This window comes from Sceloporus occidentalis, unplaced genomic scaffold (assembly GCF_023333645.1).
Source record: "Sceloporus occidentalis isolate IW3139 unplaced genomic scaffold, rSceOcc1.0.p SCAF_1, whole genome shotgun sequence".
Taxonomy (NCBI): domain Eukaryota; kingdom Metazoa; phylum Chordata; class Lepidosauria; order Squamata; family Phrynosomatidae; genus Sceloporus; species Sceloporus occidentalis.
Genome location: NW_028316981.1, coordinates 211,274,090 through 211,291,190, shown reverse-complemented (window position 1 = coordinate 211,291,190; position 17,101 = coordinate 211,274,090). Strand labels below are relative to the sequence as shown.

The 17,101-nt window shown below is 43.1% G+C and overlaps 1 protein-coding gene across 1 annotated transcript in view; it reads left to right on the top strand.

Annotated features, from left to right (window-relative positions):
- FRMPD1 (FERM and PDZ domain containing 1) overlaps positions 1–17,101 on the top strand; it is a 97,665-nt gene that overhangs the window by 270 nt on the left and 80,294 nt on the right. The gene's annotated exons all lie outside the window — the stretch shown is intronic.

The following is a 17,101-nucleotide window of genomic DNA, read 5'->3' as shown; positions in this document are numbered from 1 at the left end:
CTCGTCCTCAACCAGCCTGGTGTTGAGGTTGGACTGCTAAGAGTCCTGGGTTCGACTCCCCCGCCCAGCCATTGAGACTCACTCTGAGCAAGTCACACTCTCTCAGCCTCAGTGGAAGTCCAGGGCAAACCCCAGTTAGGTCCAATTTAGGAGGATGGAGGCATAGCCATTAAAATAAGTCCAGTTTGGTCCAATTTAGGAGGATGGAGGCATAGCCATTAAAATAAGTCCAGTTTGGTCCAATTTAGGAGGATGGAGGCATAGCCATTAAAATAAGTCCAGTTTGGTCCAATTTAGGAGGAAAGAGGCATGTTCCTTAAAATACGTGAATTGAATTGACTTTTTAAAAACCCTCTGAACCTACCCTGCCCAGAAAACCCCATGATAGAGAACCAGCACGGCATAGTGGTATAAGTGTTGGACTATGACGCTGAAGACCAGGGTTCAGTTCCTAGTTCAGCCATGAAACCCACTGGGTGACTTTGGACAAGTCACACTCTCTCAGCCTCAGGGGAAGGGATTGGTGAAACCCTTCTGCATAAATCTTGCCAAGGAAAGCCCATGATAGAGAGGCAGAGTAGTTTTAGTGTCAGACTGTGACTCTGGAGACCAGGGTTCAATTCCCATTCAGCCATGAAATCCACTGGGTGACCTTGGGAAAGTCACACCCTCTCAGCCTCAGGGAAAGACAAGGGCAAAACTCCTCTGAGCATATCCTGCCAAGAAATGCCTATGAAAGAGAGCCATAGTGTCGGAGGAGCCAAGTTGGTCCTTAGTTCAGCCTTAGCGCATAAGCCTGTGTCGTATCCAAAGGGAGGTTTTGTGTGCATCCCAACCCTGATTCTGTGCAAAGGGAATCACACAGACAGTTCTGCATTCCTCTCCCTTGGAAGACCAACTGCATCCAGTGAGGCTTCCTTTGCAAAAGACTATGTGGAAAGAAAACTCCAACCCTGGACTTACTTAACTGGAGAGTAAGCTGTCCTGCAGAGAGCTGGTGTGGGGTGGTGGTTTGACTCGAGAGTATGTGACTTGCCAAAGATCACTTAGTGGGTTTCTATGGCTGAGCTCTGGAGAAAAGGGTTTCATTCCCTGCTCAGCCATAGAAATCCACTGGGCAATCTTGGGCAAGTCACACTCTCTCAGCCTCAGAGGAAGCCAAAGGCAAACTCACCTCTGAGCAACTTTTGCTAAGAAAACTCCATGATAGGGTCATCTTAGGTCACCATCGGTTGGAAAGGATTCGAAGGCACACAACAACAAGCTCCATTGCGCTTAATGGCACTTATTTCAGAGGTGCCTATGATGGTTGCTGCCTGTAGCCTTTTAAAAAAAAATTCTCCTTAATCAAGACTTAGGTGTCACTTGTAATTTTGCACTTTAAAATGGTCATTTGTTGTTGGAAATGCCAAGGGCGTGTTTTATGTCTCTTTTTCAGAGGTTACACCAAAAGCTGGGGGGGAAGTTCCAGAGTTTAGTGACCTTAAGGGTGGGCATGAATTCCAATCGGTATAAACTTCCCAGGATCTCACCTGGACAGAGATGGTGCTGAATTAGAGCTCCCATCAGACCAAGACCACATCACTAATGGGTTTTTCCTCTAGTGCTGAGGTGGGCAAAATATGGCCTTCCAGATGCTGTTCAACTGCAACTCGCTAGCCATCATAGTGGTGGTGGGTGATGGGACTTGCAAAACAACAACTTCCAGAAGACTGCAGGTCCCCCAGTCCTAGTGTTTTGCACTTGGAGGATAAATTGGAGTGTAGTGAAAATATGGCCTTTCACAGAGCAGGACCAGTTCAGTCTAGCTGAGTTATATCTCTTCCAACTGGCAGCAACTCTCCAGGATTTCAGAGGGGAGTTTTTCCAGTGCTACCTGGAGACACCAGGGATTTGAACTCAGGACCTAACGTGTTCTGCCTGAAAGTTGCAGCCCTCCCTGCCTATTGCCTCAGCTCTACAAGGGTGACATTCCTTTGCCATCATCACGCACAAGACACAGTTCAAGCCAAGTCAGATTTGCTAAGCAGAAGTGCGGAGAGTTGGCCCTAGCCACAATCGTCCCTCCAACACCATTATAGAAGGTCAGCCCTCTTCTCTCTTTCTCTCTCTCTTTAAATCTGGTTCAGGTGTCATGATTTCTGGCCTTGCAGAAATAGAAATCCAGGTGCAAACCTGAAAGTACTTTAGCAGTGACTGTCTGCCAGCTAGGAGCAAGTGCATAAAATATTTAAAAGCTAATGATTTTAGTTTCTCAAAGAAGCACTGATCAGGCCCAGCTTGTTTTTGTTTTGTTTTAAGTCCAGATGTTTAGTAAAAGCAGGAATTAACATCCTGTCTGTTCTTTAGCTATGTACAGTGGACCCTTAGTATCCACAGTAGTTTGGTTCCCTTCAAGACCCCCCATGGATACTGAAATCTGTGGATGCTTAAGCCCCATTAAGTATGTGGCATAGTAAAATGGTATCTGTTATATATAATGGCAGGATCAAGGTTTGCTATTTGGAATTTATGTATTTTTTTTAATGTTTTCAAACCATGGATGGTTCAAACCATGGATAAAGAATCTGTAGGTAAGGAGAGCTGACTGTATGCATGTGTTTAGGAGAACAACCAGGTAGCAACTGGACAGTTGTATGAGAAACATGTATCTGTGCTGTGGAAAATTTTCAGGGGCTGGCTCTGCCATCGTGCAGAAGTCAGTTGTCTCAGGTAGCAGATTTGGGCAGCCATGATTTGTTATCACTGTATTTCACAGGAAAAGAAATGTGTCTTGAACACAATGGGTTAAATTCAACACGAGTCCCAATAAAAGTAAGTCCACTGAAGTAAATGGGACTTTTGTCAGTGATGTTTTACAAGCCCCATTTATTCAATGGGTCTGTTCTATTAGGGACTAGAATTAGATTTAGCTGCATGCACCTTGATCTAGGGTGAAGGGCACTTGTAGCAAACCTTTTTACCCTGATGTTGGGTTTCCAACTAAAGCAAACCTTTTTACCCTGATGTTGGGTTTCCAAATAAAGATTTTTTTTTTATTCGTTCTAGAGTGCCATTGCCTATGTGTATTTAAATCTCACTTTGAAATGTCTCCATCCTGATATTGTTTTGCCCCTGTTCCCATTTTTAAGAACAGTGTGAGGATACAAATATTAAGCGTGTGAAATTTTTCTAACATGGATATACAAACTGATGCGGGAAGTCCCTGCCCCTGCCATGGAATTATCTGGGTATCATCCTGCTGCAAAAGGCACAGGAACAGTGTTTGTCTAAACAGATAAGTAAATGGCAACTTTACATTGCCTCAGCCCCAATAGTTTGCTTTTTAAAATAAAATTTTAATAAAGCCAAATGTTGCTCAATGATCATTGGAGCCCTGAATTTGAAATCCTGATGATGGAAACCATAAATGCTGCAGCTTTCAGGATGGATATTAGAGGAAAGTTTGTGTTCTTATTTTCCTACAGAGAGGAACATATCTGGCACTCAGGGCTCCCTTAATAGTTGTGCTGATCAGCCAAATGGTTCTTGCTGTGCAAATGCCTCTAGAGAAATCTGAATCTTTCTAAACAGCAAGAACGGGTACCGTTTCTTCTCTGCATTTCCTCTCTAGGGCAGGTTGAAGCTCTCACATGGGCCTGTCCTCCACAAGGGCAGAAGGGTTGTCCTCCAGCAGGCAACCCCCCCCCCACCTGCTGCCTAGGGCATTTGCTTCATATTGCCTAATGGTAGGGCCACGCCTGTATTTGGATTATTTACCAAATGGGACTGAGTGCTAACCATGTCTGCAGTAACTAGCTCTGAATTCACAGAGTTCTCAATATTGTCTTAACAATTAACTTGAAAGGAGGACTGATGGCACAGATACATTCTTAAGACTCACTTTCTTCTCCAGGCACTCTGTTCTGGTGCATGAATAATCCCTCCAGTTCCTCCATGCCTGGATTGTAAAATACATCTGGCATAAGAAAGATTTTGAGGGGAAAACCTCAAGCCCTCTGATGAGATGCAAGACGGTTGGTGAATGTTTGCACATGTAGTGATGCCACGCTGGCTTTTACAGTTCTGTACCCTCCAAATGTCTTGGGCTACACAGCTCTCAGCCAACAAGGCCTGCAGGATAGTAGGAATTATAGTAGTGTAGGCTTTGTTATACCAGCCGAACAACCATTACTTTCTGTTTCCAGACACAATTCAAAGAGTTGTTGATTACTTTTAAAACTTGAAATGGCTTGGGCCCAAGATAGCTTTAGGACTCCTTCATCATCATCCCTAGAAGCAACTTTTCTACTGTGTGCCATCTAGAAAAGCAGGCATTTTTGTGTGGCAAGTAAGAGAGGGCGGGTGGGGGCTTTCTCAAAAACTGCATCCTCATTGTGGAATGCCTTGTTGCACAGAACATGGCTGGCCTGTGACCTTACTGTGCTTTTGCTAGATGTTGAAGAACTTTTTATTCCAGCAGGCTTTTTGTGGTTTTTTGAATACGGCAAACTGCTGAGGTTTTTTAAGTTTTTGCTTGCAACTGTTGACCCTGTCTCCTTAGTTGGTTGTTTTATATTTGTGAAACTGTAATTTGGAAATGATGTAGGCCACCTTCTCTAGTATTTTTGTACCAGAAGGCTGAAATACAAATGGGTAAGCAAGCAACATGAGGTCATTTCCTAAGGAATGAATGAGAAGAGGTTGGCAGCAGTTTCATCTTTTAGGAATCAAATGAGGAAGCAGTACAGAAACTCCTCACTTCTTTCTTTAAAGGTAAAACTAAAATTAATAGGAAATTTTATGTCTTTTCTACCCACCTTGCTTGATGGTCTCAGATTCATCCCTCTCCCCACTTTTGCTATGTGGGGTATGTGTGTTTAGGTGCACACATTTGCCAAAGGAGAATCAATTGGTTTTCTTTAAATGTCAGAAGGCTTCCTGTTGTTCAAGCTTTCTGTTTAAGGTGGTTGCATGAGAAAGAGCACAGCCGCCTGTAACTTTAACAGTTGTGGGGAAGAGCAAATGTCAACTGGTGAAACATACACAATAAGGTATACTTGCTGCCATACAACCAATAGCAACTTGTGTAAAGGCAACTAGTCTAAATGAGCTCTACAAGGTGTTGAACCTAATGCCCAAGGTTCTCCAAGCACCTTGCGGAAGGAAGCTCTTTCCCACTAAACTTTACAGCAGTTTCTCTGCCATAGTGACTAAGAATTATTATAGTTTTGTTAGCCTGGAATATTAGTATGCAAAGCAATCTTGTAGCACCCTTGAGACTTTCACGGAGTTAGGGCCCGAACAGACAGGCCAAAATAAAGCTGCTTCGGGTCACTTTGGATATATGCTGTTTAAATGACACACACATCTAGAGAGTCTGGAAGCTGCGCTATTGTCCTTAGGACTGGAGCATGGCTTTGGCGCGGCTTCCGGCCTCTTAGGACGCATACATCACTTAAACAGTATACCTCCAAAGTGACCTGAAGCAACTTTATTTCGGCCTGTCTGTTCAGGCCCTTAGTCTCAAAGTTGCTATGAGATCTCTTTGCATAGGAACTATCATGCCACCTTTAAAGGCACAGGAATCCTGCCTTATGCCACCCTCCCCTCTACTATACCTTTGCATATACTAAACACAGTAACACCCTTCCAGTCTCTTTCCTGTACTCTCTGTGGCAGCACTTTCATGTGTTGTGGAGCCCTCAGGTTCCTTGGAGATAGGTTCAGTAGCAGTGGCTGTACTTCTGTAGAACACAGTGTGTTCATTGAGCCAATCATTCTCTGCAGTGTGTGACCATGGAAGTGTTGGTGTTGAGCAGAGTTTGGAAAGAGGTATTACAGCTACCACACTAGTTGTAACACATTACATTTGGGAGTAGTATTGTGGTGTAGTGGTTTGAGCATTGGACTGTGATTCTGGAGACCAGGGTTCGGTTCCCAGCTCAGCCATGAAATCCGTTGGGTGACCTTGGGCAAGCCACATGCTCTCAGCCTCGGGGAAGGCAATGGCAAACCCCCTCTGAAGAAATCTTGCCAAGAAAACCCCATGAAAGGTTCGCCTTAGGATCACCATAAGTTGAAAAGGACTTGAAGGGAACAACAACAATGGTGATAACAGTATTGGTTTTTTCAATGCTATTTTTAATAATTACAACCACAGGACAACTCATTGTTTTAGTTAGCTCATTATTTCCAGTACATTTCTTTGTAGGGGATCATTTTGGGGCTGTTTGGCCATACCTATATTTTTAAAGTGTTATACTTTTAAAATAAAAAGTAGTGCATGAATAATGCAATACTCCGAATAGCAAGTTACCATTTTTTAAAACTATTACTTATTCTAAAAAAGTAGCAACTTACATTTCCAGAATAGCATTCCAAGCTCCAGTGCAGAACATCTGCTATCAGGCTGATCCAGTGCCCAATATGATTTGAACATATGCCCCAGAATATCTACCAGAATCCTCTGCGAAGTGTAACGGTTTCATAGGGCCCTTACAGACAGGTCAAAATAAAGCTGCTTCGGGTCACTTCGGAGGTATGCTGTTTAAATGATGCATGCGACCTAAGAGTCCGGAAGCTGAGCCAAAGCCACACTTTAGTCCTTAGGACTAGAGCATGGCTTTGGTGTGGCTTCCGGACTATGCATCATTTAAACAGCATACCTCCAAATTGATCCAAAGCAGCTTTATTTTGGCCTGTCTGTGGTTCCATGAGAGACAAGTCATTGAGCTATTGGTGCCCTGGGAAGGGAATGCTAGAGAATACCAGCTGTACGGTATGTGAACATAATGGTTATCTTCTTAACGAGGGTTATTTGTACATTTGTATTTGTACAAGTAGCTCACAATATAACAGGCCTCATATTGCCCTGTTTTATCCCCTCAATAACCCTAGGGACTCAAAAAGGAAGAACCCTCCCTCCAATTCATCTGCCTTGGTCCAGGCCTCAGAGGGAGAGAAGAACCACTGGACCTCATCCCCTTTCCCTCCACCATTCCCTTCTCCTTTTGTTTCGTGTCTTTTAGATTGTAAGCCTGAGGGCAGGGAATTGTCTGATTAAAAACAATAATTGTATGCCGCCCTGAGAGCCATTAGGGCTGAAGGACGGGATATAAATACCTAAATAAATAAATAAATAAATTCAGGGCTCCCTAGTTCACCTACAAAGCACTGTTCTCTACATCATATTAGTCCCTTCATTTTTCTGGCTACTGTATTCAAGGTAAACTGAATAAATTTGGATAAGTTTACAAATGCAGTTCAGTCAAAGTGAGGAAAAAAAAGGTAGATTCCAGCAATGATGGTTGCCAGATTCTATAGACATTGTATTCTTCTGTTTTCTGTCATGCTTACTCTAGCACCTGGAATGCTTTGCTAAATGGATAATAAATAAATAGATTTTTATATCCAGAAGTATTGATCTAACTTTGGTTGCTTAGAGTTCTTTTTCTAGAATAGCTAAGCAAGAGCTTTTCCACCCCCAGAGTTGCATTGGGGTGATTTAGGCAAAAGAGAGCCAAGGTCACTGGCGTTGACCTTAGAATAGCTAAATGTTTCTTTGTGGCTTACCTTTGTATTGACATGGATTTTCAGAGTAAATTTAAGTTCCTGGATATGCCACAATGTGTTCATGAACTTGGATAAATCTGTGGACCTACTCCACCCCCATTAAGTGTGCAGTCTTTGACTTACTGATGAATTGATCAAACTTTACTTGACTTTACTTGAGGACCAATTTTAATAGATCTGGGCAACACAGCTGAGGGATGTGGGCTTTCCCCCAGGTAAACAAAGGGTTATTGGTATGATTGGTGCTTGTTGTTGTTGTGTGCCTTCAAGTCATCTCCGACACATGGCAGCCCTAAGGCAAACCTATCATGGGGTTTTCTTGGCAAGATTTGTTCAGAGGAGGTTTGCCATTACTTTCCCCAGAGGCTGAGAAAGTGTGCCTTGTCCAGGCTCACCCAGTGGGTTTAGTGTCAGACTTTAAGAGCCCAACTCTTAAGCCACTGGCTCTTAGGTTACATTTATTGGGATCACCATTGCAAAGGCTAGACAGAGGTCACAAGGGACAGTTGCTCAATGTGGATGACCAGTTTGTGAGATGTGTGAAAGCTGTGAGACCCAAGATGCAAGGTTGAGGAGACTTTGGGGACAGATGGAAAGGTAGAGGAGGGACTGCCTGCCCCACCATCCCTAGGGAAGGTTGTTCGTAGTCTGGGAAAGGAGGTCCAGACTCCCCAGCTTTCAATGAGCACCCAAAGACCTAGAACTCCATCAGTATCAAAAGTCAAACAGGAATCTTGAGCTAGTCATGAAAGAACTTATGTTTTCTGGTTTTGTAACTTTGGTCCAAAACTCACTGCAGAAACAATCCAGTTTGAGACTGCTTTAACTGTCCTGCCTCAATGCCAGGGAATTCTGGGAATTGTAGTTTTGTGAGACTTTTAGCCTTCTGTGTCAGAGTTCTGATGCCACAATAAACTACAGTTCCCAGGATTCCCTAATACTGACCTAGCGCAGTTGAAGCAGTTTCAAACTGGATAATTTTGGCAGCTGGTTTTGGACCTTCGTAACTACTACTAAGGCTACATCCACATTGCAGAAGTAATCCATGTTGATATCACTTTAACTGCCATGGCTTAATACTGTGGCATTCTGGGAACTGTAGTTTTGTGAGACATTTAGCCTTCTCTGTCAAAGAGTTCCACCAAACTATAATTCACAAAATACCATAGCATGGAGCCATGGCAGTGGTGTGAAACTGGATTATTTCTGCAATGCGCATGCAGCCTAAATAATGCCAGAAGGAAGGTGCTTCATGTAAAAGATACTATTTTGCTAATGTAAGACTAATGTAGAATAAAGCTTTCCTTATAAAATTGCCTCTTTCCCACTCCTTTCTATATGTGCCTTGCTAAGTGTGTGCACATATCCGTGGATAGAATGCTTATCTCCAGTGAGAAGGGGAGGGAAAGTCTCTACTACAGAGTCAAAGGTGGGGCTAAAAACCCATCAGTGACTTCCCTGTAAGTCACTGGATTCTGGGGTGCAGAAAATAGTGATTGGTGGCAGCTGATAGAATGAAGGGATTCATCTCTCCTACTCAACTGCAGGAGACAATGCCCATAACAATATGTTCTAAGTTCAAGCACATGCATTTACATTTTTAATGATAGTTGTTCTGGCCTGTCCTTGAAATAGGCAATGGGGGAAAAAATCTTAACAGCTGCCTTTCACGAATAAATAACAGTAAGGTTGTTGTTAATTTCAAGTTCTTTCACTCCCTTGGATATCTGGAAAAAAGGGAATCTATATTGTACTTTTGGTCATATACAAATTTACCTGAATTTAATTTGGCTAGCTAGCATGGCATAGTCAGTGGTTTGAATGTTGGACTACGAGTTTGGAGATCCGGGTTCAGTTCCCAGTTCATCCATGAAGCTCACTGGGTGACCTTGGGCAGGTCACACTCTCTCAGCCTCAGGGGAAAGCAATGACAAACCTCCTCTAAATAAATCTTGTCAAGAAAAACCCATGACACTTGCCATAAGTTAGAAACAATTGGAAGGCACCCAATAACAACAGCCAAATAATCACTTCAGAGCCCTCAATGTTATTAAAAAGTGAGAACCAATTCATACTTTATATTTAAAACCAATACAAAGTGTATCTGAGTTTAAATTCCAAAATATGTAAACAGTTCTGTCTGTGAATGCCTGCTCTTGCATGTTTAGAAGAAGCCTGATGTACAAGTAAAGCCTTCCCAGACATGTAGATAAGCTTCAACTTGTTAAATTTCTTGAATGCTTAGGCTTCCATTAAAGGCACTGAAGTGACACCAGCAAGAAGGTGGCACCCTGCATCTTCAGCTGCCCAATTTCCTCTTTCATGAGTAGACTGCCTAGTATCATATCTGATAGACTTAATGCACTGTAATTACTCTTTATGTAATTTCCTCCCACTTGCTCTGTTTGCTTCCTGCCTCGATGCCAGATCGCTTGTAGCTGTCTCCCCTATTCCTTTGCAGAGAGATGAGGGAGAGAAAGATGAAGCATTTGATAAGCACACTCTCATGACCAGGGACTTCTGCAAAGAATATAATTACTCCAAAGCCTTGCAATCATGTGGGGTGGTTCCACTGGGACGCTGCTGCTGGATCTTCCAGGGAAGGCTAAAATCAGTCTTGAATTCTGTAGTCAATCGTCCCCCAAACTGGTGCCTTCTAGGACTTTTTTTAAAAAATTCAAATCATACCAGCACAGGGCTTGGAGTTATAGTCCAAAACATCTGGAGGGTATCAGGTTGAACTGTAATGATACCTTTGGGTTGTGCTAGTAATTAAAAGTTGATGGGAAAATATGCAGGAGATACAGGTTCAAGAAGGAGAATCAGACTTTCTCCTAAAATCATCTGTGCCACAGAGTTAGGGAGGGTGTCAAGGACTGGTGATCTTCAACAGGGAAATTGAAGTGCTTGGTACAAACTACATGTTCTATTGATCATGCTTTCCAAAAAAAAGTGAAGAAAGTATACTTAAAATGGGCATTTTAACTAATGCAGAATAAAATAAATTACAGTCATAGGGCCTTGATCTGCAACAGGTTCCTAATCTAGATTGAGTCTCTATACTAGTTTACCAGTCCAAAAATGGTATGTACAACAGCTGATGTTGGGTGGAGTATCTTCAAAGCTACACCTTTGCCAACTGTCCATGATGCTTCTTGGAGAGAGATTATCAGCTGCAGAGAGGAAAACAGATGGAAGGACACAAGATTCAACAATAGTTGCTAAACAGACATCCTGAGGTATGTTCATCACTTTTGAGTGTAGTGACCTGACAGTTGTGCTTACGTTGTACTTTTATTTTTGTTTTAAAAGGAGAAGAGGTGAATTTTAATAATGAACTGGTGTTATGAATCTAGGAGTAGAGTGACAGGATCCTTTCTCCTAAATAAAGATGACCTACTCTGTGTGTATGTGTGTGTTTGTGTGTGTGTGTGTGTATGCATTCACACCTTCAAGTTATCTGTTCATTTATGGCAGACCCATAAATTTCATTGGGTTTTCTTAGGCAAGGAATATTTAGAGGTGGTTTCACCAATTCATTCCTCTGAAATGCAACCTACAGCACCTGGCATTCATTTGTGGTCTCCCATCAAAGGATCAACCAGGGCTGACCCTGTTTAACTTCCAAGATCAGATGGGATTGGGTGCCTGTTTTATTGAACCATTTCCTGTATTGCTATGTATTTTATATGTATTATCCTATTATTTCTTATATTGTACACCATAAGGCAGGTTTACTCTTTTATATTTATTATTTTTATGTACAACGCTGTGCAAATCTACAGCGCTATATAAATAATAATAATAATAATAATAATAACAACAACAACAACAACAACAACAACCTTCAGGGTACTTAGGCACACTTTTTAAAACATGCACATTGGGCCTGTATCTTGGACTTAGGCCAAAATTGCACAAGCATTTTCAAGCACCTTAATGGTCACTTGGGAATCTTCCCATTTTTCTTTATGTGGATTACTGTACTACCATTCCCATGTGATGCCCCCCTGTTTATATTCCATCACACATACACCCCCCAGTAGTGTTGCGGATGCTCTCTTACCTCCTTAGCATACATAGTGACCTGTATAGCTCTGGCATGAGATGCAGAATTGTTTGAGAGAGACATAAGGTGCTTCCTGTAAGCAACCAAAGGTACAAAGACACAGTAAGGAGGTTAGAATGAAGAAAAAGGGTCACTGCCAAACGTGTGAAAGTCTTGGAGGTGGGGTAGGACTTTAAAAGGGTTTCAGAAAGAACACTAACACAAAGTACAGGAAACATAACCTTCCAACATTTCACACTTGAAAAAGTGGGGTGCATGGTACCAAACAACATTAGAGTGTGGTCAAGATAGCCAAAAGTATAGTCTGACTCTTGCTTATCCAAAATTATTAAAATTAGAAGTGTTCTGTCTTTTGGGATACCTGTATTTGCATATATATCGATAACAGCATGGTGTAGTAGTGGTTTGAGTGTTGGACTACAAGTAAGCCCATGGAATCAATAGAATTTACATCATTGCTGATTTAAGTTTTCAATAAATCATTGAGTCTGCTCCAGCTCGGACTAACAACTCAATTTCTGTGGGAAAGCGTTCTTAGTCTTCCTTAGTATTGTGTCCAAAACACACTGCAGCATGCTCCATCCTCAGATGCCTATTGAAAAACAGGTGTAGGGGGGTATGTGATATTGAACCAATCCTTGGCAGTTAATAGGAAGCCAAGTACTAAACCCTTCTGTTAGTTACAACTACTGTAGGCTCATGGAATTAGTAGAACTTAAATAAATACTGGCTTACCAAGTCTCCATTGATTCTGTGGGTCTAATCTAGTTGAGACTGGCAAATGGATGTAGGTGTTTTATTTTGGCAAAGCTTACTTTAAACACTAGGAGCCCAACCTTCTGCCTTTGCTGACTCAACATTGCAGTACCTATTTCGTGTTGCTCTTAAGGCTGGAACCTCAGACCAGCAGTTCCACTAACAGACAACAGTGATGCTGGGATGAAAACAGGCTTATGAGATCTCAGAGCCTAGCCATGAATTTCCTATTTTCATGGTGTGGGCGGGGCTGGCGTGGCTGGCTGCATAATGAGCGTCCTCTCTAGCTCCTCCCCCGGGTAAGTAGTCGGCAGCAACAAACTTGCAGGCACGTTGCAAGAACTAAATACTTTAATGGCAACTTTTACACCAACTGTGCAGCACTGAACTGGCTGTCCCTTCACCCTGGTATCATGAACACCCAAACAGTCCCCACCAACAAAGGGAGCCCAACTGGGCCTTTAAATGTCTTCTTCCGTCGTCTGAGCTCGAGGCGCGGGTCTCCCTCCCGAGTGCTTTTCGAGGGGCTCCAAATCAGCCTTCTCCTTCTCCCGAGGCTCTGGGCCGGTCTGCCACTGTTCCCCCTTTGGGTCCCACCAGGCGTCCTCTAAAGGGTCTCTTCCTCCTCCCGCCCAGCTCTCCGCGTCCGGGAAAGGGAAGTCTCCCTCAACTCGTGGGTCCCTCAGGATTACCTCCTCATGCGGGCCCTTGCGCCGACCACCTGACCGGCTCTGTAAGACGGCGGGCCCGCCGTCCCTCCTGGCTCTTCGTTTTACCTCCTCTCTCCCTTCCTCGACCGCAACTCCCCGGCCTCCTCTTCCGCCACGTGCTCCTCCTCTCGACCGCCTCTCGCCTCCTCTTATTTCCCCCGGGCCGTCTCCTCCCCCCTCCGGCTCCACCTCCTGCTCCGCCTGGTTCTCATTAGCCCCTTCATCCCGCTCTCTTAAGGGTACCTCCTCTCTACACATGGGTCACCTCCAGGTGGGAGACGAGACTGAAAATTCTCCATCTTTGGTGATCTGAGCTCCAGGCAAGAAGAAAGGGTTGCATGCAAATCTCAGATTCAGCTCAGAGAGCAACTGCTTCACAATGTGCAAGTCTTAATAGATTTGTTGCTGCAACTTGTAAAAACAATCAGAGTCTGTGTATTTAAGGCCATACAGACAAGTCAAAATAAAGCTGCTTGGGGTCACTTTGGAGGTATGCTGTTTAAATGACACACGTATCTTAAGAGGCCAGAAGCTGTGTCAGAGCTACGCTGTAGTCCTTAGGACTGGAACGTGGCTTTGGCATGGCTTCTGGCCTCTTAGGACGCATGCAGCATTTAAACAGCATACCTCCAAAGCGACCCCAAGCAGCTTTATTTTGGCCTGTCTATATGGGCTCTTTACTTAGGGGACAGTCAGACATTGCTGTTGTTGTTTTTAGTGTGACGATGTGAATCATCTCACTCATGCATTCCGGGTTCATTATTCACTGTATGGAAAAGCATCAGTGTGCATTTCTACAAGTTCAGTTGCTCACACATGCAAGCATTTGAATAAGGATGGAGTCAACGATGCGAATACCTTCAGAACATGTTTAAGGCATGCAGCATTTTATCCCGGGTCTATTCAGGTCTATTTGCATCAGTTATTCACACTATTGATGATGCAGATCTCTTACCAAAAAAAACCCCTAATATCGGTTATCCTGGGTCAAATGGGTTTTTGGCAGCCCCCCCCCCCCCCAAAAAAAAAAACAACCCTTAATTGGGTGCATTTGGGATGCATGTGAATAATAGAGATTCAATCTGGATTCATCGTGGATTATTTTCACAATGTGAATAACTCCTTAGTTACCTCCTTCCTCTTTCCCTTAGTCATTGTAGCAACAGGACTCACCCTCCATTGTGCTCTGCCTCCACTTTCTGGCTAGAAGCAAATACTGTAAACTAGATTAATTGTTCCTTGTCCCATCTTCCTAAATGAGTCAAAAGGAATAATCTCTTTCTTTCATCTTCATATGGGAACAGCCCTTTGAACTAAGATTTCTGTCTTAATTTTCCAATATGGAAGTGTGTGTGTGTGTGTGTGTTTAATTAACAAGCTGTGGGTGACTGTGGTTATTATTCAGTGCATAATGCTTAATGACATTACCAGGGGCCATCTCTAAATCTCAGGTTTAAGCCCAGAAATCTCTGGGCCTAAGATTATTCTGGACTGGCAGCCCTAGATGAAAAAGCACCCACCTAGGTCTGGATGAGAGAACCAGCCTTATTACCTCCAGCAGATAACCTAACTGCTAAACAAGGATGCAGGGGGGAAATATGTATTCAGAGGAAAATCTTGCTAAATCTGGAATGGATCTCCTGCAATAATAATCCCTTTGTGTTCTCTTCAATGCCTACCCACTCTAGCATTCTTTTTCATCCTCCATTTTCGTTTAGTGGGCATTGTATATTACTGGGTATCTTCACAAACAAATGGTTTCAACTTCCAAGAAGGTAGGAAGTGGAGATTGTAGCCTGGCAGCATAACAGCCATTCAGAAATCTGCTAGAGTGTGTGTAAAATAGTTTGATAGGCTGCATGTTACTATATTTTTATTTTCTTGCAAATCTTCTTACTCAGCTTGATTCCAAAGCCTCCTGTGTGGCTCACAATTTAGAACTACATAATTAAACAATAGAGTTATAATGAGCACGTTCTTTTTTTAAAAAAGGTTGCCATTCTATGTATTTACTGGTCTTGGGCTTATGACTTGGTCACGACCTTTACATTCAAGCTGGCCCTCATCTGATAGACCAGGATAGCATGGATTTGGCCCATGTTATGCTGGTCCATGTCCTAAACCAGATCAGTCCCTGGGCTTACACAGCAATAGGCAATTGTTTACATGACCACCCATCCCCGTGCCATGGACCTGCCACCACATCATGCCCCTTACCTTACTACACCACCACCACTAGTGAGAAGACCCTTGTTGCCACATCTGACATGGAAATGGGGCACCTGACTGAATCCACATGTCCAGGCACCCCATTTCTCTGTCAGATATGGTGAGGGGGCCTTCTCACTAGTGGCAATGGCAGAGTAAAGTAGAGGGCACACAGTGAAATCTGATCTGCTGAGGTTTGCCACAGCATTTTCATGAAACCCTGCAGCAAATGGTGGGGCATTTTGACCCACATTAAGGTCCCTTTGACCTGAGATCAGGCCAGGTCCACTGGATCTGTGTATGTTTTGATGGATCCCAGGATGGGGCTAATGCCCTGTGTCAACAAAACAAGATGATGAGAGGCTGGGGGGAACATGGGCCTTTTGACCCATGCAGACAATGCCCTAGCCAAAAAAAAAAAAAGGTTTCCCAGCAGTAACCTTCATATCCAGATGGAGATAATAATAATAATAATAATAATAATAATAATAATAATATAGGGATCGAAGCGGGGTTACAGGCTACTAAAATCAATACATACAATGCAATACAAAATGGTACATCTATACAAACATCAGTAAAATACAACAATCCAACAGCATCCAACATCCAGGGGTAAGACAGAATATCATTGTCGGCAGGCATATTGGTCATATTGGATGTTCTGCAGGTGTTGCACTACAGCTCACATTCTCCTTGATCATTATCAATGCTAGCTGAGGTTGTTGAGAGCTGATGTCTAACCACATCTGGGGGTCATAGAGTCCCCATCCCTCTGTTAGACAACTGGATGCCTCAATCTACTGATTTTAAGATTTTCAGATAATATCAAGGGATAAGAATTGCTATTATGGGTAGTATGTAAGTGACCCCTCTTGCTGATGAAATGACAAAATGAAAGTGAGCATTTTCAAACCTGGAACTGACCCAAACAATTTGGTAGTTGTATTGGTGTCAAGACAGGTCCATCCAATTGGGTCGATTCCTTGAGCAGAACCCAATTTGCAGGATTTTTTTTTATTGAGCCCTATGCCTGCATTATACTCACTTCAATGTGTGCCTAATCATATGGCAGAGTGGGTTAGTCAGAATTCTCTGATGGGTAAGAATGCAAATTCTGTGACCTGAATTCTGCAGCCTACAGGATTTTGCAAACAGGGCCTTTCTGTTTCTTTTTATTTCACATAATGTGTTCTGTTAGTCTCTCTACTTTTGCAGAATTATGCCTCCTCCAATTATGGGTGAAAGAGAGCCAGCATGGCATAATGGCTTGAGTGTTGGAGAGTGACTATGGAGAACAGGGTTTGATTCCCAGCTTGGCCATGAAATCCATTGGGTGACCTTGGGCAACTCATACATTCTCAGCCTAAGGAAAAGGCAATGGCAAACCTCTGAACAAATCTTGCCAAGACAACCCCATGATAGGGTCACCATAAGTCAGAAACAGCTCAAAGGCACACAACACACAAAATTATGGGGGAAAACATATAAGGTATTGAAGCATCATCCCCTGACCACTAGAAATTTTATTCAGCAGATCTTCTTGCCTTCCAATTTTCAGCAGCCATCATCCCTTATACTTTCCACCATATTTTTTGCAAGCATAAAGACTAGAAGCTTCTTGAAGCAATGATTATCAAGTAACTCGATTCTTTGTGCAGCACTACATTCAATAGTTTTTGGTGCTTCCACAAAGTTGTGGTGCACAGAGAGCCAGATTATGCTCCATTGGGATAGAGGCAGAGGACTGTAATGATGGGACCTTAGACAAGGGAAATGAGTCGGGGAAAAGAGTCTGTGCGGA